Genomic DNA, 23,804 nt, shown 5'->3' on the forward strand with positions numbered 1-23,804 from the left:
AAGAATGGAAGAAGATCAGTGTAAAAAGGATAAATCACCTTAAAAGGGCTCTCACTACCAATTGTAACCTTTCTTTAACCACTGTATATTAATTGAACTATTTTGTCTGTTAAATGTTATAAGTATCTGTATGATACTCTTAAAAATACACAAAGGTATTGTGGGCCTGCATGCAGATGCTCTGCATGTAATCCAGTGTTTTGAGAGCTCAGTCGGAGGATTGCTTGGTAACCAAATGGTTAGACAATCCTGGGCAACACAGTAAGACTCTTCCCAACTTTTTTTTAAAATCAGCTGGGTTTTGTGACCATTAGAAGGCAATCAATTAAAAAGTTCAGAAACAACAGGTGGTTGTTGCTGGTGGGGAGGAGGGGTGTGGGAAGAATATAGTGACACGTACACGTCGTGGTGGTGGAAAATTGGAAAGGGCCTAGGTCAACCGTGAGAAAAAGAGGGGGTGATGTGTGTCGTCCTCAGGGAGGATCAGAAAGAGAAAGTACAGATTGACCCAGGCAGCCCCTACGTATCAGTACCCAAAGATAAGTCATCGGCAGTAAGACAACATGCACCGTATGTTTTAGTGGCCTATTCACAATAGCAAAGAATTGGAATCAACCCAAAATGTTCCATCACAGTGACAGACTGAATTAAGAAAATGGCAGATATCCACCAGGATCTAACAGCCAGTACAAAGGATGTAGTTCAATGTCCTTTGTAGGACTGGATGTCAGCTGGAACCGCTCATTTCCCAAACTATCACACAAACAAAACACACACTGCCATTCTCAGTCTAGTTTGGGGAACTGAACAATGAAATCACGTGACTCGGGAGAGGGGAAAATCCACCCCGGGCCTATCATGGGGTGGTGGAGGGAATGCATTGGGAGTTATAGCCTGAATGTAATGACGAGTTTCATGGGGCTGACGAGTTGATGGGGTGCAGCACACCAACATGGCACAAGTAGACATAGTCTACAAACCTGGCAACGATATGCAAAGTCCTAAACTTAAAGTATATAATAATAAAAATATAAGAAAATATAAAAAATAAATAAATATTAAAAATCAGCTGTTTGATGGCATGCTCCTGTAGTTTCTACACTCAGAAGCTGAGGTGGAAATTGCTTCAAATCACACGCCCAAGAGTTCAAGCTGCAGTGGGGGACTTGGTGATGCACCCCAATCCCAGCCGGGTCGGTGGAATAGACCTTTTATCTTAAAAAAAAAAAAAAAAAAAAAACAAAAAAAAAAAAAAAAAAAAAAAAAAAAGCCCACGGAGCCCGCGCTCATTGCTAGCACTCCAGTCGTGGATCTAACCGCAAGGCACAGGGATTCTGGGGAGGGACGCCCACCTTTGCTGAGGCTTAAGTAGTTAAACAAAGGCCCCTGGGGAAGCTCGAACTGTGGAGCTCACAAGCAGCTCCAGGAAGCCTGCCTGTCTCTGTAACTCCACCTGGGGAAAAGGGCACATCTAAAAACAACCAACAACAACAAAAGCAGCAAAAAAACCTCTGCAGAGGCAAACGACTCTGTCTGACAGATTGAAGAGAGCATGGTCTCCCCCACACGGAAGGTTTGAGATCGAGAAGGGAAGACTGCCTGCTCAGTTGGTCCTGACCCTGAGTAGCCTAACTGGGAACACCCCCACTAGAGGCAGACTGCACCCCACAAACCTCACAGGGGGGGAGTACATCCGTGAGAGAAGCTGTCCAAAGTAAGAATCAGACAGGTAACATCGCTTTTCAGAATATCTATCTCTGAACCTCTGCTGCGATACCCAGGCAAACAGTCTGGAGTGGACCTCAAGCAATCTCCAACAGCTACTACAGCGAGGGTCTGACTGTTAGAAGGAAACTATCAAATAGGGAAGGACACTTACACAAAAACAAACACCCCATCAGTACGTCCACCATCATCAAGACCCAGAGGCACATAAAACCACGAAGATGGGGAAAAAAGCAGGGCAGAAAAGCAAGAATTCAAAAATAAGACGCATCCCCCACACAAAGGAGTGCCGCCCATCACCAGCAAACAGATCAAAGCTGACGAAGATGACTTTGACAAGATGAGAGAAGAAGTGCTTCAGTCCTCAAATTCTCAGAGCTAAAGGACGAATTAACGTACCGAACGCAAAGTAATTAAAAATCTTGAGAAAGAGTGGAAGAATTGATAGCTACACAAATTAAGGCCAGAGAAGTTCATAAAAAACAAATGACAAGATGAAAACCATGACATGAGAAATACGTTACAAATGCACAAGCTTCGAGTAACCGACACGATCAACTGGAAGAAAGAGTAGCAGCAATTGAGATCAAATGAATAGAAATGAAGCGAGAAGAGAAACCAAAAGAAAAAGAAGAAGAAAAGAAGAAGAACAAAGCGAAGAATATATGGGATTATGTAAAAAGACCAAATTCACGTCTGATTGGGTTGTCTAAAAAAGTGAGGGGGAAAAGGAACCAAGTTGGGAACACTCTCAGGAAATCATCCCGGAGAATCCCCAACCTAGTAGGGCAGGCCCAACATTCAAATTTAGGAAATACAGAGAACCCACAAAGATACTCCTTGAGACGATCACTCCGACACAAATTGCCAGTTCACCAAAGTTGAAATGAATGGAAAAAATCTCAAGGGCAGCCAGAGAGAAAGGTCGGGTTACCCACAAAGGAAGCCCATCGAGACTAACAGAAGAATCTCCTCACAGAAATGCTACAAGGCAGAAAGAGAGTGGGGGCAATATTCAACATTCTTAAAGAAAATAATTTAAACCCAGAATTTCATATCCAGCCAAACAATGTTTTCATAAGTGAAGGAGAAATAAAATCCTTTACAGATAAGCAATGCTTAGAGAATTTTGTCACTACCAGGCCTGCCTTACAAGAGACCCGAAGGAAGCCCAAACATGGGAAAGGAACAACCGGTACCACCATTGCAAAAACATGCCAAAAGGTAAAAGAAACCAGCGAGCTAGGAAGAAACTCCAACTAACGGCAAAAATAACCAGTTAATTATCATAATGGCAGGATCAAGTCACACATAACAATATTAACTTTAAATGTAAATGGAGTAAATGCTCCAATTAAAAGACACAGACTGCAAACTGGAATAAAGAGTCAGACCAATCAGTCGGCTGTACTCAGGAGACCCCATCTCACATGCAGAGACATACAGTGGCTAAAAATAAAGGGGATGGAGGAAGATCTACCAGCAAATGGAGAACAAAAAAAAAGCAGGTAGTTTGCAATCCTAGTCTCGATAAAACAGACCTTTAAAACCATCAAAGATCCAAAGAGACAAGAAGGCCATTCACTATGGGTAAAGGGATTCAATTCAACAGGAAAAGCTAACTATCACAAATATATGCACCCAATACAGGAGCACCCAGATTCATAAAGCAAGTCCTTAGAGATTTACAAAGAGACTTAGACTCCCATACAATAATAATGGGACACATCAACACCCCACTGTCAACATTACACAGATCAACGAGACAGAAATTTAACAAGGATATCCAGGAATTGAACTCAGTTTTGCAGCAAGCAGACCTAATAGACATCTATAGAACTCTCCACCCCGAATCAACAGAATATACATTCTTCTCAGCACCACATCACACTTATTCCAAATTGACCACATAATTGGAAGGAAAGCACTCCTCAGCAAATGTACAAGAACAGAAATTATAACAAACTGTCTCTCAGACCACAGTGCAATCAAACTAGAACTCAGGACGGCACTATTCACAATAGCAAAGACTTGGAATCAACCCAAATGTCCATCAGTGACAGACTGGATTAAGAAAATGTGACACATATACACCATGAAATACTATGCAGCCATAAAAAAGGATGAGTTTGCATACTTTGTAGGGACATGGATGCAGCTGGAAACCATCATTCTTAGCAAACTATCACAAGAAGAGAAAACCAAACACCGCATGTTCTCACTCATAGGTGGGAACTGAACAGTGAGATCACTTGGACTCGAGAAGGGGAACATCACACACTGAGGCCTATCATGGGAGATATACCTAATGTAGGTGACGGGATGATGGATGCAGCAGACCACCATGGCACATGTATAACATTGCAACAAAACTGCACGTTCTGCACATGTAACCCAGAACTTAAAGTATATTAAAAAAAGAAAATCAATAAATCTGATATATCACATTAACAGAAGGACAAAAATGATGACATCATTTCAAGATGCTGAAAAAGCATTAAAGTTCAACATATCTTCATAATAAAAACCCTAAAACAAACTATGTACAATAGAAACATACCTCAATACCATAAAGGCCATAAATGACAAATTTACAGCTAACACCATACTGAATGGGAAAAAAGTTTAAACCCTTTTCTCTGAGATATGGAACAAGACAAGGATACCCATTTTCATCACTTGATTCAACATAGTGATGTTGTATGTTCTAGTCAGAGCATTTAGGTAAGAAAGGAAATACAAGGCATTTAAATTACAATGGAGGAAGTCCAATAATTCCTGTTTGTAGATAATACTATCATATACACAGAACACCATAAAGACTCCACCAAAAACCTATTAGAATTAATCAGTGTATTTAGAAAAGCTGCAAGATACAACATCAATGTACAAAAACTGGTATTGTGTCTACACTGAAATAGCAAACTGTCTGAAAAAGAAATCCAAACTTTGTCGTGAAATCTTTACCAGGGCCTATATCAAGAATGACATTTCCTAGGTTTTCTTCTAGGATTTTCATAGTTTTAGGTTTCATATTTAAGTCTTTAGTCCACCTTGAGTTGACTTTTGCATATGGTGACAAGAAGGGGTCCAGTTTCAATCTTTGGCATATGGCTAGCCCATTATCCCAACATCATTTATTGAATAAGGAGTCCTTTCCTCATTGCTTGTCATTGTCAGCTTTGTTGAAGATTAGATGGTTGTAGGTGTGTGGCTTTATTTCTGGGCTCCATAACTTGTTTTATTGGTCCATGTGTCTGTTTTTGTACAAGTACCATGCTGTTCTGGTTACTGTATCCTTGTAGTATAGTTTGAATTCAGATAGTGTGATACCTCCAACTTTGTTCTTTTTGCTTAGAATTGCTTTGGCTATTCCACCTCTGTTTTGGTTCCATATGAATTTTAGAATACTTTGTTCTAATTCTGTAAAACATGTAATTGGCAGTTTGATAGGATTGCATTGAATCTGTAAATTGCTTTGGGTATTATGGCCATTTTAACAATACCGATACTCCTACCGGTGAACACGGAATGTTTTTCCATTTGTTTATGTCATCTCTGATTTCCTTCAGCTGTGTTTTGTAATTTTTGTTTTAGAGATATTTCACCTCCCTGATTAGCTCTATTCCTATGATTTTTTTTGTGGCTATTGTGAATGGAATTGTATTTTGATTTGGCTTTCAGCTCGGACGTTATTGGTGTATAGAAATGCTACTAATTTTTGTACACTAATTATGTATCCTGAAACTTTATTGAATGATGAAGATTCCAAAAGCAATTTCAACAAAAACACAAGTTGACAAGTGGAACCTAATTGCACTAAAGAGCTTCTGCACAATAAAAGAAATAATCAAGAAGCAGACAACTTAAAGAATGGGAGAAAATATTTGCAAACGATGCACCTGACAAAGGTGTACTATCCAGAATCTATAAGGAACTTAAACAAATTTACAAGTGAAAAACAAACAACCCCATTAAAAGTAGGCAAAGGATCTGAATAGACACTTTTCAAAGGAAGACATTCATACAGCCAACAAACATGAAAAAATGCACATCACTAATCATTTAGAGAAGTGCAAATGAAAAATCACATTAAGATACCATCTCACACCAATCAGAATGGCTATAATAAAAGTCAAAAAATAACAGATGCTGACGAGGTTGCAGAGAAAAGGGAATGCTTGCTTATACACTGCTGGTGGGAATATAAATTAGTTCAGCCATTGTGGAAAGCAGCTTGGCAATTTCTCAAAGAAATCGGTTTTATTCTGGCAAAAGACAAAAATGCTCTCTCTCACCACTCCTATTCAACATAGTATTGGAAGTTCTGGCCAGGGCAATCAGGCAATAGAAAGAAATAAAGGGTATTCAAATAAAAAGAGAGGAAGTCAAATTTTCAGAAGTCAAAAATTTGTTTGCAGATGACATGATTGTATATTTAGAATACCCTATGGTCTCAGCCCAAAATCTCCTTAAGCTGATAAGCAACTTCAGTAAAATCTCAGGATACAAAATCAATGGGCAAAAATCACAAACTTTCCTATGCACTAATAATAGGCAAACAGAGAGCCAAATCATAAGTGAACTCCCATTGCCAATGGCTACAAAGAGAATAAAATACCCAGGAATACAACTTACATGGGATGTGAAGGACCTCTTCAAGGAGAACTACAAACGCTGCTCAAGGAAATAAGAGAGGATACAAACAAATGGAAAAACATTCCATGCTCATGGATAGGAAGAATCAATATGGTGAAAATGGCCATACTGCCCAAAGTAATTTATAGGTTCAATGTTATCCCCATCAAGTTACCATTGACTTTCTTCACAGAATTGGAAAAAAACTACTTTAAATTTCATATGGGACCAAAAAAGAGCCCATATAGCCAAGACAATCCCAAGCAAAAAGAACAAAGCTGGAGGCATCACACTATCTGACTTCAAACTGTACCACAAGGATACAGTAACCAAAATAGCATGGTACTGGTACCAAAAGAGCTGCATAGACCAATGGACCAGAACAGAGGCCTCAGAAATAACGTCACATGTCTACAACCATCTGATCTTTGACACACCTGACAAAAACAAGCAGTGGGCATAGGATTCCCTATTTAACAAATGGTGTTGGTAAAACTGGCTAGCCATATGCAGAAAACTGAAACTGGATCCCTTCCTTACACCTTATACAAAAATTAATTCAGTATGGATTAAAGACTTAAATATAAGACCTAAAACCATAAAAACCCTAGAATAAGACCTAGGCAATACCATTCCGGACATAGGCATGGGCAAAGACTTCATGAATAAAACACCAAAAGCAATGGCAACAAAAGCCAACATTGACAAATGGGATCTAATTAAACTAAAGAGCTTCTGCACAGCAAAAGAAGCCGTCATCAGAGTGAACAGGCAATCTAGAGAATGGGAGAAGATTTTTGTAATCTATCCATCTGACAAAAGACTAATATCCAGAATCTACAAAGAACTTAAACAAATTTATAAGAAAAAGACAAACAACCCCATCAAAATGTGGGCAAAAGACATAAACAGACACTTCTCAAAAGAAGACATTTATGCAGTCAACAGATATATAAAAACGCTCATGATCATTGGTCATTAGAGAAATGCAAATCAAAACCACAGTGAGATACCATCTCATGCCAGTTAGAATGGTGATCGTTAAAAACTCAGGAAACAACAGATTCTGGAGAGGATGTGGAGAAATAGGAAGGCTTTTACACTGTTTGAGGGAGTGTAAATTATTTCAAGCATTGTGGAAGACAGTGTGGTGATTCCTCAAGGATCTAGAATCAGAAATGCCATTTGAGCCAGCAATCCCATTATTGGGTATATACTCAAAGGGTTATAAATCATTCTACTATAAAGACACATGTACATGTATGTTTATTGCAGCACTGTTCACAATAGCAAAGACTTGGAACCAACCCAAATGTCCATCAATGATAGACTGGATAAAGACAATGGGGCACATATACACCATGGAATACTATGCATCCATAAAAAACGATGAGTTCATGTCCTTTGCTGGGACATGGATGAATCTGGAGACCATAATTCTCAGCAAACTAACTCAGGAACAGAAAATAAAACACTGCATGTTCTCACTCATATGTGGGAGTTGAACAAAGAGAACACCTGGACATGCGAAGAGGAACATCAGACACTGGGGTCTGTCGGGGGGTGGGGGACTAGGGGAGGGATAGCATTAGGAGAAATACCTAATGTAGGTGATGGGCTGATAGGTGCAGCAAACCACCATGGCATGTGTATGTGACAAAACTGCACATTCTGCACATGTATCCCAGAACTTAAAATATAATAATAATAATAAACTGTATCTGTTGTTTTGTTTAATATACCAAAGCTATTTCCCATAATGACAGTGACAGGGATGTTGCTGCTAAAATCCATGGAAGCAAACACATACAGAAAGCTTAATATGGACCAGAGATTGCATTTGTGCTTTCCTGGTATTGACTCATCACCCTGTGTTATCGAATACACTCAAGAGACCTCATGTTCAATCTACACACAGATAATGTCATCTCATAAATACTGCTGGACACTTTCACCTGTCTTGTGATCTGGAGGACCATTCCACACTACAGCACATTTTAGAGTGTCAGGGTTGGATTGCTTGTGTCTGTATACCCCTCTCCAGCCTGGGTACCAATCTGACTCTGCCCTTGCTGGCAAGGTGACTTTGGGCAAGTTCCTTAGTCTCTTAATGTGTCTCAGTTTCCTGTTCTATAATAAGAGATGATAACATTAGTAACACACATCTGACAGTGTTGCTATGAGCACTAAGTGACTGATATGTGTGTGTGTGTGTGTGTGTGTGTATGTGTGTATATATATATATATATATATATATACACATATATAATTTAAAATACAGTGGATGTGTGTGTGTGTGTGTGTGTGTGTGTGTATGTATATATATATATATATAAATGGGGGGTGAGAGAGAGAGAGAAGCACTAAAATATATGGCTTAGAGTAAGTATCCAGAAGTGTGAGCTAGAGTAAGTATCCAGAAGTGTGAGCTTCTATTCTCACATCTCTGAACTTCTGCTTTCTGCTCTTCCCCATTATTCCTTGCCCCTGTCTGCCCCAGACCTCCCTCCCTGCCCCACACACCTTCACCTCCCCTCCACACTCCACTCTCTTTCCCCATTGTCCATTTCCTCTGACTCTGGATCTGAATAAACTGATACCATCTCATGATTTAGCTCAGAAAATATTAGTATCATTGGTCTTTTATTACGTCACCAATGAATTTATTTTTTTGAGACAAAGCTTTGCTGCCTCACCCAGATTGGAGGGTAGTGGGATGATAACAGCTCACTGCAGCCTTGACCTTCTGTGGTTCAGTGATTCTCCCACCTCAGCCTCCTGAGTAGCTGGGACTACATATGGTGCTACCATGCTCAGCTAATTTTTAAAATTTTGCAGACGTGAGGTCTCACTATGTTGTCCAGGCTGGTATCAAACTCCTGGCTTCAAGTGATTGTCCTGCCTCAGACTCCCAATTTGCTGGGATTGTAGGTGTGAGCCACTGCACCTGGCCTGTTTGCCCCCTCCATTTTTTTCCTTTATCTAAGTCTTTACTTAAGCCCAGAAAACTGATGTTTTTCTCTCCCACTTGGAGGAAAGAGCAATCAAACTTTCAGGATTTTTGCCTACTAAAAGCTCAGCTTTGGCAACATTTGAGTACTTTCTCCTCCTGCCTGAAGGAGAAAACAAAAGCCAAAGGCAGCACTTGGCTGCACCTTTCCCCCGCTGCCCCCCACCCCCCGCCACCGCATTATTCAGCATAGAACAGCGGCTCAGGGATCCAGTGGGCCAACTCTCATGCCGTTGGAGGGATTACTGTGAAATGCTGTGAGTACATGTATTTTTCACAACAGACAACAGCTTGGCTGCTGCTTCCTATTAGGGGCAAATCCACAGTCTCCCAGTACAGCTTCGTCATGTCTGCTTCTTCATTCTTTATTCAAAGAAGGCTTTCATCATATTTTAGTGAGTCAGGGTCTTGCTGGTGAATCACACTGTTGCTGCCAGTGTGTCAGGGATCCCCAAGACCACCCTAACTTCCAGTGATTGCCTATAAGGACCCAGTGTATAGGTGTGCTCATGACCAAGACTTATTACAGCAAAAGAATATTGAGCTAAATCAGTAATGGGGAAAGACCACTGGCAAAGTCTGGTGGGAACCAGCAAAAGCTGCCAAGAGTCCCTTCCCAATGAAGTCACACAATTTGTCTCTCCAGCAATGAACCATGATAACATGTGTAAAATGTTATCTACCAGGGAAGCTCATTAGAAACTGAGTGCCCCAGGTTTTTACTGGGGACTGGTCACATAGGCACTCTCTGCCTAGCAGACAATAACATTTCAGATTCCTAGAAGGGAGGCTGATGTTCAACATTAAACACATTGCTTGAACAAACAGTTTTGGAAGAGTAAACCACTCTTATCAGATGGAGAATGGTGGGAAACCTCCCAAAATCAAGTTCACAGGTGGCAGGCAAGGGCCAATCTTACAAGCTGGCCTTTCTAAGGATAGCAGTTTCAGACCTGCTATATTACCTCTTTTTTTGCACAGAACTCAACTACAAAGCTTTAAAATACATAATCAAATCAGACAGAACCAATGGAAAAAAGTCAGCAACATATAGATGAACTGAATGGCACCATGGCCTAACTGGATCTAAGTGACACATAGAGAACACCCCACATAACGACAGCAGAGCGTGTATTCCCTCATGGATGGTTGTGAGGGGTTCACGGCTCCAGTGGATGAAGTACCTGCCAACATGGTGGAAATAGAAAGAGAACAAGGGTGGAGCATGAAGAGGTGACTCAACTACTGCCATCTCATGATAAAACTTTAACCTGTGAGGAGTTGCTTCTTATGGATGCATGAAGAGAGTAGTTTCTTGCGGTGAAATCTACTCACCTTGAAGATGATTTGAACACTGTGGAAATGACAGCAAAGGATGAGTTGATTAGGTAATGGCAGGATTTGAGAGATCTGACTAATTTATAAAGGAGTACTACTGTAGGTAAAATGCTATCAAGCAGCATTGCCTGTTGTGGAAAAATTTTTCTTGAAAGGAAGGGTCCATCAGTGGAGGAAATTTCATTGTTGTCTTATTTTAAGAAATTGCCACAGCCCTCCATGTAGTATTGGCTTGTTAAAAAGTAAATAAAAAAGAAAATAAATTGCCACAGCCACCCGACATTCAAAAACCAGCACCCTAGTCGGTCAGCAGCCATGTACATCCAGACAACACCCTCTACCAGTCCAAAAGTTACAACTCACTGAAGGCTCAGGTGATCTTTAGCATGTTTTAGCAATACAGTATTTTCCAATTAAGGTAGCAAACATACACAAAAAGCTTGATACATTGTACTTTTTTTGACATAATACTATTGCACAGTTAACAGATTGTAGTGTAGTGTAAACATCACTTTTATTTTATTTTATTTTATTATTTTTAAAATATTTTATTTCAATAGGTTTTTGGGAAACAGGCGGTATTTTGTTATATGAGTAAGTTCTCTAGTGGTGATTTGTGAGATTTTGGTGCACCCGTCACCTGAGCAGTATACACTGAACCCAATTTCTAGTCCTTTATCCCTCACCCCCATCCCACCCTTTCCCCTGAGTCCTCAAAGTCAATTGTATCATTCTTACGCCTTTGCATCCACATAGCTTAGTTCCCACTTATGAGTGAGAACATAAAATTAACATCACGTTTATATGCACTAGGAAACCAAAAAATGTGTGTGACTTGTTTATTGTGGTGGTCTGGAACACTACAGTATCTATGATTTATGCCTGAATAAATTTCTGAAGGGGGCATGATTTAACACATAAAAATCCACCATCTGGCACCTCAAAATTCATGTCCTCTCACATCTAAAATGCATTCACTTCATCTCAACATCCTCAAAATTCTTTCTAGCATCAACTTTAAATCCCAAATATCATTCAAATATAATCAAAATCAGGAAAGGGTGAGATTCAGAGTATGTTGTATCCTGGGACAAAATTTTTTCCATCTGTGAACTTGTGAAACCAGACAAGACGTTATCTGCTTTCAAGCAGCCTGAAGGTGCAGGCATAGGAGAAACATTCCCATTCCAAAATGGAGAAGATGGAAGAAGAAAAGCAGTCATGGGGAACAAGCAAGTCTGAAACCTAGCAGGGCAAATTCCATGAGATTTTAAGGCTTCAGAATGGTCCTCTTTGGCTTGATGCTGTGTCCTCTGGGCCTACTGTGGTGGCAGTTTTGCCCTCTTGGACCTGAGTGTTAGCCCTGCTCCCTCGACCCTGGGCAGAAGCCCTGTTCCCTGAAATCGAGGAGGTGGCTCTGCCATCTGGAGCTCGGGAGGAAGTGTCTGGATTCCTGTCCCCCAGGTCGCTGCTCTCTTGGCCTACAGAGGCAGCGGCGGCTTGCCAGCCTCTGCATCTGTAGCTCTAGCCTCAAAGTCACTCTTCCTTTATTTTGTCCCATTTCTATTCCTTTCATTCCAGGCTGGCTGTGCTTCCTTTGGTATAAAATCCCCAAAACATGCTGGCCTCTGATGCAATTCATGGCATCCATGCCAACAGTCACTGGGTCCTCCATAGATCTTTCCTGGATAAATGCATCTCCTTCCCTGCATTCTGCTGAAATGGTTGACTGGATCCATGACTCACATACCTCATTTCTTTAGCAATCAATTGTCCCACTACACCCTTGGCCCTATTTCCAGAGCTTGCTATCTGGATAGGCTGAGAGTCCTCTAAATAATCAAGGGCTGATTCCTTTTTGCTCAGCAGTTCTGCCATTGATTTATTTCTCCTCCCTTGCATTTTGCAACCAGCAGCGAGGAGAAACCAGGCCACAACTTCAATACTTTGCTTAGAAATGTTCTTAGCTACATATGCAATTTCGTCACTTACAAGTTCTACTCTGCATATAAGAGAATGCAATCTAGCCAAATTCTCTGCCACTTTCTTACAAGGATTGTGTGTCCACGTTTCCAATAACGTGTTCCCCATTCCTGTCTGAGAGCTCACCAGAAGCACCTTCAACATTCATATTTCTAGGAATATTCTGTTAATGATGATGGATGTATTCTCTGAGATGACAGAAACTTTCTCTATAGTTATATAAACACCCACACAATGCTACAAACTCTCTTCCATTTGAATGACCTCCCGTAATGATGCATTCAGAGGAGAGAAGCGATCTGCTGGGAACTCTTAGAGCTTCCCAAACCCAGTCTGCCCATGCTTGCCGTGGCATTCTCCATCGCCCTTCTGCATACAATGCTCCTAGCTGATGCCAGTCCCTCACCTCAGCTCAGGATCCCATGTCTCTCACCTTCTCAGGAGTTTTGCTCCTGCAATGATCATCCCTCTCTCCTGAACTACCAACTGCTCCCTCTAAATGGGATAATTCCCCAAGCTAAAGGGGAACTCACCTTCTTCCCCCATGTTCTCCTGTAGCCACTAACACATTGATCTGCTGCCCTTCAAAGGGAAACTGCATGAATTTATACAATCCACTTCATTGGAGTCATTTTTCAAAATCATATAGAAAGGAAAATGAATCAGAACAACCAAAGCGATTCTGAACTATAACTTTGGGGAACTCACACTACCTAATATCAAGAGTCATGTTAATTCTGTAGTAACCCAGGGAACGTGGTACTGGGGAAAAATCAACAGACCAGAATGGAGTCCAGAAATAGGTTCACAGACATGATAAACTCATTTTCAAAAACGGTGCAAAGGCAATGGAGAAATATTATCTTCTTGAGAAATTGTGTTGTTTCGCCCTGCTTCTTGGCCACTACATTCATTGTTCTTTACTCCCCTGGATCTGTTCCCTGTGTTTCTCCATTGCAGCTCAACTGCTCTTCGGTTTAACTGTTTGTCTTCCCCACCACAGTGTAGTAACCTCCATGGTACATACCACGTGTGGTTCGTTGGTCTTCACATTTTCAGCATCCCACATATTTCCTGCAACATGACAGGCACCCATGCATATATAAATGAGAAAAAAGCATGTATAAACATAGATATTAAAGTAATTTATTTCTGTCAGAAAAGGTCTTTCTGAACCACATCCTCCACTAATGGTGACATAGGACTGTCACCTATGTGTTCCCAGTGTTTCTGGATGCATGAGAACGGTAGGGCAAGAGAGAGAACAAAGCCTCTTAGTTTCTTTCCTTCTACTACAATCACCTTAGGGATGCGGGCCGAGGGAGAGAGGGAAAACCCCAGCTGGCCTTGCATGTGCCTGACTCAGTGTGTACGCCCCTTGCTGCCCAAGTCTCTTGTCCATGTGCCTTGCTGTCTGCCTTCTGTCCCTGCAGAGCTGCGCAAGGAGACATCGTGACTTCCTTCTATGCTGTTGGCTAGGAGTCAGGCAGTAGGTCCGCAGATCAGTCTTGCCAGATTTGACGTGTGAGAGAGTGTGAGGAGGAGCCCGCCGATGCAGTCTATGGCCTCCGACGGGGAAGGGCCTTGAGGTTCCCGTCCTCCTAACAGGCGGCGTGATGCAGCCATGGCGTTTCTGTCGTGGGGATCCCAGACAGGGGAGGAAGGAGGGCCATAGAGGGGAGGAGGACCTAGTGAACATGGAGTGAGTTTTGAAGGGGGAAACGATTTGTGGTATTTGAGTCCCAGAGGCATATGAAACCGCCCCCAGAAGACACATTCCAAAGTCTTCAGTGGGAACCTAGGAGAGGGCAGAGGACTGCGCAGCGCGAGCTGGGGTGGGGCGAGGAGGGGCGCCACAGCCCACTAGGCAGGCACTGACCTCACTGCGCATGCTCACTGGGCATCTTCCTGTAGGACCCCTTGCCCATGTGGTGAAAGCCAGGGATCTGTGAAGGTGTGAGGGTCGCGTTCCTGCTGTCAGGACGTTTTCTGTCCTGCTGAGATGCAGCCGGTAGGTCCGCAGGCCAGTCCTCCCAGGTCTTGAAGTGTGAATGAGAGTGAGGAGGAGCCAGCGGCCCTCTGGAGTGTAGGGCAGGGTGGTACGTGGCCTCGGAGGCCAAAGGGTCTCAAGGTGCTCGTCCTTCTCCTCGTGAGGTGGCACCAATGTGGGCCTTGTTGTGGTGGGGTCAGAACGAGGGAAGAAGGTGAGCTGAGTAGTTGATAGGGGTCAAATGAAGATGGGGTGAGTGCTGGGGATGCTGAGGCAGGTTATCTGAGTCTCTGAAACCCTCGACAGAGGACAGATTCCAGACTCCTCCGTGGTGACCCAAGAAGGAGAGGGGTGGGCATTAAGGAAGGGAACTGGGAGCGCTGCGGGTTGGTGACTGTGGCCTTGAAGTCTGTAGAACGCCTGGCAGAGGTGTACAGTGAAGAGGGCCCAGTGCTGTGTGGCAACTTCTCAACTCCACTGTGGAGATTTGAATGGGCGGTGCTCTGCCTTCCAACAAAACTTGATTTTAGGGGGGCAATGGGCCAAGCAAATGGGTGTGTGACAAAAGCCGTGGTCACTGTAGTTTTAATTCTCTGGCCGTATTTTCCTAAATGCCTCCATGGAGGAAAGTTCAGCTGTGAAACCAAACCTCATTGGAAATATCCTGTGTCTTTTGCCGGGAGCTATAAGGCATTGCTCATCTAGCTCGACCAACTGAAGTGGCTTTGCAAGCATTTGGAAGGCACACACTTACACTTACCCTGAGACTTAGTTTGAAAGTATTTATATTGGCCGGGCGCGGTGGCTCAAGCCTGTAATCCCAGCACTTTGGGAGGCCCAGACGGGCGGATCACGAGGTCAGGAGATTGAGACCATCCTGGCTAACATGGTGAAACCCCGTCTCTACTAAAAATACAAAAAAAACTAGCCGGGCGAGGTGGCGGCACCTGTGGTCCCAGCTACTCGGGAGGCTGAGGCAGGAGAATGGCGTGAACCCAGGAGGCAGAGCTTGCAGTGAGCTGAGATCTGGCCACTGCACTCCAGCCTGGGGGACAGAGCGAAACTCCGTCTCAAAAAAAAAAAAAAAAAAAAAAAAAAAGTATTTATAAACTTTTAAAAAAAATGACAAGTTAACGTTTGGTCATGGAAGTGGTCAAATACAGCTGTCCTTTCAAGTGCATTTACCAATTCACAGTATTCTGTTTGCAGTGTGAAATACGATTTGGCGAGGAAGATGAACATATAGGCCTAGACCAAGGGGAAGTGTACCACCTCCTGAGCTGATTGGGCCTCTGCCGGTGAGTATCTTTTTTTTTTTTATTTTTTTTTTTTTATTTTTTTATTATACTTTAAGTTCTAGGGTACATGTGCATAACGTGCAGGTTTGTTACATATGTATACTTATGCCATGTTGGTGTGCTGCACCCATCAACTCGTCAGCACCCATCAATTCATCATTTATATCATGTATAACTCCCCAGTGCAATCCCTCCCTCCTCCCCCCTCCCCAGGATAGGCCCCAGTGTGTGATGTTCCCCTTCCCGAGTCCATGTGATCTCATTGTTCAGTTCCCACCTATGAGTGAGAACATGCGGTGTTTGGCTTTCTCTTCTTGTGATAGTTTGCTAAGAATGATGGTTTCCAGCTGCATCCATGTCCCTACAAAGGACGCAAACTCATTCTTTTTTATGGCTGCATAGTATTCCATGGTGTATATGTGCCACATTTTCTTAATCCAGTCTGTCATTGATGGACATTTGGGTTGATTCCAAGTCTTTGCTATTGTGAATAGTGCCGCAATAAACATACGTGTGCATGTGTCTTTGTAGTAGACTAATTTATAATCCTTTGGGGATATACCCAGTAGTGGGATGGCTGGGTCATATGGTACATCTAGTTCTAGATCCTTGAGGAATTGCCATACTGTTTTCCATAATGGTTGAACTAGTTTACAATCCCACCAACAGTGTAAAAGTGTTCCTATTTCTCCACATCCTCTCCAACAACTGTTGTTTCCTGACTTCTTAGCGATTGCCATTCTAACTGGTGTGAGATGGTATCTCATTGTGGTTTTGATTTGCATTTCTCTGATGGCCAGTGATGATGAGCATTTTTTCATGTGTCTGTTGGCTGTATGAATGTCTTCTTTTGAGAAATGTCTGTTCATATCCTTTCCCCACTTTTTGATGGGGTTGTTTGTTTTTTTCTTGTATATTTGTTTGAGTTCTTTGTAGATTCAGGATATTAGCCCTTTGTCAGATGAGTAGGTTGCAAAAATTTTCTCCCATTCTGTAGGTTGCCTGTTCACTCTGATGGTAGTTTCTTTTGCTGTGCAGAAGCTCTTTAGTTTAATTAGATCCCATTTGTCAATTTTGGCTTTTGCTGCCGTTGCTTTTGGTGTTTTAGACATGAAGTCCTTGCCCATGCCTATGTCCTGAATGGTACTACCTAGATTTTCTTCTAGGGTTTTTATGGTATTAGGTCTCACATTTAAGTCTCTAATCCATCTTGAATTAATCTTCGTATAAGGGGTAAGGAAAAGATCCAGTTTCAGCTTTCTACTTATGGCTAGCCAATTTTCCCAGCACCATTTATTAAATAGGGAATCCTTTCCCCATTTCTTGTTTTTGTCAGGTTTGTCAAAGATCAGATGGTTGTAGATGTGTGGTATTATTTCTGAGGAGTCTGTTCTGTTCCATTGGTCTATATCTCTGTTTTGGTACCAGTACCATGCTGTTTTGGTTACTGTAGCCTTGTAGTATAGTTTGAAGTCAGGTAGCGTGACGCCTCCAGCTTTGTCCTTTTGACTTAGGATTGTCTTGGCAATGCGGGCTCTTTTTTGGTTCCATATGAACTTGAAAGCAGTTTTTTCCAATTCTGTGAAGAAACTCATTGGTAGCTTGATGGGGATGGCATTGAATCTATAAATCACCTTGGGCAATATGGCCATTTTCACGATATTGATTCTTCCTATCCATGAGCATGGTATGTTCTTCCATTTGTTTGTGTCCTCTTTGATTTCACTGAGCAGTGGTTTGTAGTTCTCCTTGAAGAGGTCCTTTACATCCCTTGTAAGCTGGATTCCTAGGTATTTTATTCTCTCTGAAGCAATTGTGAATGGAAGTTCATTCCTGATTTGGCTCTCTGCTTGTCTGTTACTGGTGTATAAGAATGCTTGTGATTTTTGCACATTAATTTTGTATCCTGAGACTTTGCTGAAGTTGCTTATCAGCTTAAGGAGATTTTGGGCTGACACAATGGGGTTTTCTAAATATACAATCATGTCATCTGCAAACAGGGACAATTTGACTTCTTCTTTTCCTAACTGGATACCCTTTAACCTTTGATGTTTTCTATTAGCAGAAAGTTATTTTTGTAACTTGTTACAAAAATATGTTTTGTAATTGTTGTTGAACCAGTAGAGATTCACTGGTAAAGGTCTCCCTTGCTATAAAAATGAAGGAAAGACTAATCCAAGAGAATTAAGTTCTTTTGTTGTCTGGATGGATGATCGTGTGTTCCCCAGATTTTTTTCCTATGATTTCCTTCTCATGCTTATTTGCAAAGATTACACACATTCATCCCAACATAGATTAAAACAGCTTCCAAGGCCCTTGAGGGTAACTGTCTTAGAGTAACCTCTCTGTGGGAAGAGTGACTTTATGAAGTATAAGTATGTGGAAGAGTGTTGGAGAAATGTCTTTAGACTCATGATCAGATATATCTATGTATTCTGTATATTTATATTATTGAAATGTATTGATAACAAAACTTTTTATCTGCACACACACACACCTCTGGTTCCAGGAGCCCAGTGATGAGAAACCTCAGCAAGAGGAACCACCAACTGAAAGTCGGGATCCTACACCTGGTCAGGAGAGAGAAGATCAGGGGTGCAACTGAGATTCAAGGTGCTGGGAAGGGAAGGAATACTATCTATGGTGGGCGGGGGTGCAGTGGGCAGAAGAGGCCTATATATGCATCATGCATTTTGCCATAAACCTGTAACAGGAGGAAAGAAAACATTAGAAAAGGATCTCAAACACTTTCTGAAAGTTGGCTGGAAAAGTGAAGAGTATAGTTTGCAGCTTCATACAGTCCCTGGATACAATGAATCTTCTCTTTTTCTTTGAGGTTTATTTTGCATGCTTGAAAATACAGTCCTTGCTAAATCAGATGAAACTGTTTAATGTGGTGTACAAAATTTCAGTAGTTTGATCTTCTTAGAATGTTGTCTGATCTTCTCAGCTGTGATGTCCACAGTATTGTATGCACCCTTTAATAGCATGTAGAATGCCGTCACCCTACCTTATAACACTCTGAATAAAGTCCGTTTGCATAAGGATATTAGTCCCATTTTATAAATAAGAAAACTGAGGCTCTGAAATGGAGGCTTACCAAGAACACTTGACTCATGGAGAAGGAATTCATGTTTCATTCCAAGGTTTGTGTTCTTCCTACCATCTGTGTTAGAAAACATGAATGATTTTGCTTAAAATGTTCATGCTTGAATGCGTCTGTACTGCAAGGTACTTCAGTATTGGCTCAGGACAAAACACAGTTCCGTGAAGCAGGATAGCAACTCCAGAAAAGACCTCAATGACTGACAGCCATTGTTTCCTTTGCTCTGCATTTTTGACAGTATGTTTGGTAAAAGCTGGATAATTCAGGACATTGGCATACAGGTAGCTATATTAGTATATTTTTAAGAGACTTTTTAATAGTTGTTTAAACTTTTATAATTAGAAAACTCAAAGTACGATAAGATTATCATGAAACAGAAATTATTTCCTCAACAGATAGTATTTTGAAGTTAAACACTGACAGAACTTGGGTCATGGATTATTTTAGCAATTCACTGTTAAGGGGGTTCCAGAATATGACTGTCAACAATACCCATTAATTTTTTTTCACTCAAGTTCCTGTACTCTTGTGGAAGACAGTGATTTTGCTGTTATATTTAGTACTTTTTTTCTGAATGCAATTCATTTGTGGAAAGTTACATATAGGGCCTTTGGACCTAAGTTTGTTTAATTTTAACCAAAAAATGTTCAAGTTACCTCAACAGGTGATGAGGGTCAGGACTGTAAGATTTGTCATAGGCTTACCAATACATTCATCTAATCTTTCAGAAAATTACATTTACGTTATGATTAAAATGCTATCCATTGGGCAGTCTTCAGATTTCCTGGATAGCTGATACTCACTGTTTATAATACACAATGGTAAAGTATAGGAAATGTAAGTGTGGTCTGATTTTTCCTCAGATTGTCATTTAAGATAAGATTTCATAATACAGGAAAACAAAGGTGGGACATCTTTGCATCACATTTATTGCCACAATAGCCTACAGCCTTTTATTTCATAACACTGAGGAAAAGAATATTATCATTATCTTTCTTGTTTGCCTGCTTCAATTGATAATCTTTGTATTTTTAAGTGCCTGACCTGAAAGCTGATCTCCAGGAGCTGTCTCAGTCAAAGACTGGGGATGAATGCAGACATGGTCCTGATGACCAGGGGAAGCTTCTGCCAAAATCAGAGCAATTTAAAATGCCAGAAAGAGGTATGCTATCCATTAAGATGCACACTTATATGCTTTCTGTTTTTCACAATATTATACTTTCAATAGTAAGAGAGAACATTACTACCCCTTTAAAATCAGAGTTCAAATGCAGACTTTCTTTGAAAGGTTGTTCAGACTCCAGTTGCCTGACTGCGAGACTTAAACACTGTCAGATACAGACACAAATTGGGTCAAAGCCATATCGAATCATCAAATATGAAAGCATATTCTTCCTTCTGATTATACCCAACAGCTAACAATTTTCAGATTCTTTTCTCATTTCTGCTGTTAAAAAATACATAATGCATTTCTAATACCAGTTGTGTGAAATATCCTGAGCAACATAAGCAGATTCTAGTACCAGCTCTAACATTATTTGTGAGATTCTGGATGAATTCCATAAATTCTACACCCATCTTTTGCTGTTATTGAAAATAGTAAATGCAAATCAGATATATTAAAATCTGTTTCAAAGTTGATTTCTGTATCCTCGTGTTCTATTGGATAGAATACAAAGATATGATTTGTTTTTCATAACAATCTGTTTCAGTCCAGTTATAATATCTGAGTTGAGATTTCATGGTTTCTAAGAAAATGAGTGGGCAGGCAGGGCACGGTGGCTCACGCCTGTAATCCCAGCTCTTTGGGAGGCCAAAGTGGGCAGATCACAAGGTCACAAAGTCAAGAGATCGAGACCATCCTGGCAAACATGGTGAAACCCCATCTCTACTAAAAATACAAAAATTAGCTGGGCATGGTGGTGCATGCCTGTAGTCCCAGCTACTCGAGAGGCTGAGGCCGGAATATGACTTGAACCCGGGTGGCAGAGGTTGCAGTGAGCCAAAATCGCACCACTGCACTCTAGTCTGCCGACAGAGCGAGACTCTGTCAAAAAAAAAAAAAAAAAAAAAAAGAAAGAAGAAAGGAAGGAAGGAAGGAGGGAGGGAGGCAGGGAAGAAGGAAAGAAAGAGAAAATGAGTGGGCAACTTGTTTGATGAAAGTATCTTTTCCACACATTTTTCAAATTGGCAACTGTAAATCAGAAGAACTTCTGAATTTATAGGAAGCATTCCATGTTTATGGAAGAAATTACCTAAATGTTTTTACTCTACACTGCTGAACCATTCCATTAGACTATTTACATTGAAAGATAATTTTCAATTATTTCCAGGAGCCCGTTGAACAAACCTCAACTGCATTCTTAGGAATCTTATAGTCTTAAATGATTATCTTATTAAAATAGTTAGCAAATTACATGAGAAAGGAAAATAATAAAAAATGAAAATAATAAAGAACAATAGAATAAATCTAAGGGAAAAGGAAAGAGGTACTTAATAAGTGACAGCTATGAATCATTAGTAAGAGGAAATGTAATCCAAAAGCAATAAATTTAAAAGATTGTTCTTTTGAAAAGTATCTGTGAATAGAGTAATAGTTTACACACTTTTGAAGAAAATGGAAAATGCTTAGCATGGAATATGAACAAGACCCTAACAGATACTGAATATATGGTATAATCAAAAGTGAATACATTCTTGAACTCTAATATTTTCAAAATATGAATGAAATGATTGATATGCTAGAGACACACACATTAGTTAATCTCTTCCAGTAATACCTGAATATCTAAACATCATAAAGACTGTGGAGAACTTCTGAAACTTACCACTTATCCCTCAAAAACGCTTAACTTTTAGAAACAATTATTTGGCTTTTCTAGGTATTACGCTCTCCTTTTCTATTTTCCTCTCCCTTCATTTCTTTCTTTCTTTTTTTTTTTTTTTTTGCCCTACTATTCATGGTATATGACTCTTTCCCATTTTGATATAAAAATAATAGTGATAGATTAAACCGAATCTAACCATGTAATTTATTTTACCAATGGGAATACTTTCAAGTGTAAAAAGAAAGACTCTCCATGTTGATATCAGGATATCAGGTGAAAATCTTGGACAAATGGTTACCATACCTAAAAGATCACAGAAGGCAAACTAGCCCCAAGCAGTATTTTTGCACTTGTGTGCAACAGAGAAAAAACAAATGCAGTACAGGGCTTTCCATTCACTGCACTTACGCAATTCCTAATGTAACACTAACTGTTTCCCAGGAGCTTGTTGAACATCCAGGCTATTATTTCAAGCCAAAATATTATATTACATTATACATTGTTTGTAAATTCCTTTTATTTCTTAGGTTTGTTGTGTGTTAGTTATATTTTTATTAAAACTATATACAATGTTTGCTTTTCACTTTCAGACACCTTTTTTTTGTTTGTTTGTTTTCTTTTTTTTTCTTGCTCTGCCGCTCAGGCCAGATCTCAGCTCACTGCAAGTTCCGCCTCCCGGTTTCTCTTTTTTTGTTGTGTCTCTGCCAGGCTTTGGTATCAGGATGATGTTGGCCTCATAAAATGAGTTAGGGAGGATTCCCTCTTTTTCTATTGATTGGAATAGTTTCAGAAGGAATGGTACCAGCTCCTCCTTGTACCTCTGGTAGAATTCAGCTGTGAATCCATCTGCTCCTGGACTTTTTTTGGTGGGTAGGCTATTAATTGTTGCCTCAATTTCAGAGCCTGCTATTGGTCTATTCAGGGATTCAACTTCTTCCTGGTTTAGTCTTGGGAGAGTGTAAGTGACCAGGAAATTATCCATTTCTCCTAGATTTTCTAGTTGATTTGCATAGAGGTGTTTATAGTATTCTCTGATGGTAGTTTGTATTTCTGTAGGGTAGGTGGTGATATGCCCTTTATCATTTTTTATTGCATCTATTTGATTCCTCTCTCTTTTCTTCTTTATTAGTCTTGCTAGTGGGCTGTCAATTTTGTTGATCTTTTCAAAAAACCAACTCCTGGATTCATTGATTTTTTGGAGGGTTTTTTGTGTCTCTACCTCCTTCAGCTCTGCTCTGATCTTAGTTATTTCTTGGCTTTTGCTAGCTTTTGAATGTGTTTGCTCTTGCCTCTCTAGTTCTTTTAATTGTGATGTTGGAGTGTCAATTTTAGATCTTTCCAGCTTTCTCTTGTGGGCATTTAGTGCTATAAATTTCCCTCTACACACTGCTTTAAATGTGTCCCAGAGATTCTGATATGTTGTATCTTTGTTCTCATTGGTTTCAAAGAACATCTTTATTTCTGCCTTCATTTCATTATGTACCCAGGAGTCATTCAGGAGCAGGTTGTTCAATTTCCATGTAGTTGAGCAGTTTTGATTGAGTTTCTTAGTCCTGAGTACTAGTTTGATTGCACTGTGGTCTGAGAGACAGTTTGTTATAATTTCTGTTCTTTTACATTTGCTGAGGAGTGCTTTACTTCCAATTATGTGGTCAATTTTGGAATAAGTGTGATGTGGTGCTGAGAAGAATGTATATTCTCTTGATTTGGGGTGGAGAGTTCTATAGATGTCTATTAGGTCCGCTTGGTGCAGAGATGAGTTCAATTCCTGGATATCCTTGTTAACTTTCTGTCTCGTTGATCTGTCTGATGTTGACAGTGGAGTGTTGAAGTCTCCCATTATTATTGTATGGGAGTCTAAGTCTCTTTGTAAGTCTCTAAGGACTTG

At 40.6% G+C, this 23,804-nt stretch overlaps 1 pseudogene; it reads left to right on the forward strand.

The window, feature by feature from the left end:
- The first annotated feature begins 14,310 nt into the window (after positions 1-14,310).
- On the forward strand, positions 14,311-20,507 carry LOC104681103 (annotated as a pseudogene).
- The last annotated feature ends 3,297 nt before the right edge of the window (positions 20,508-23,804 follow it).

This window comes from Rhinopithecus roxellana, chromosome 7 (assembly GCF_007565055.1).
Source record: "Rhinopithecus roxellana isolate Shanxi Qingling chromosome 7, ASM756505v1, whole genome shotgun sequence".
Classification (NCBI taxonomy): domain Eukaryota; kingdom Metazoa; phylum Chordata; class Mammalia; order Primates; family Cercopithecidae; genus Rhinopithecus; species Rhinopithecus roxellana.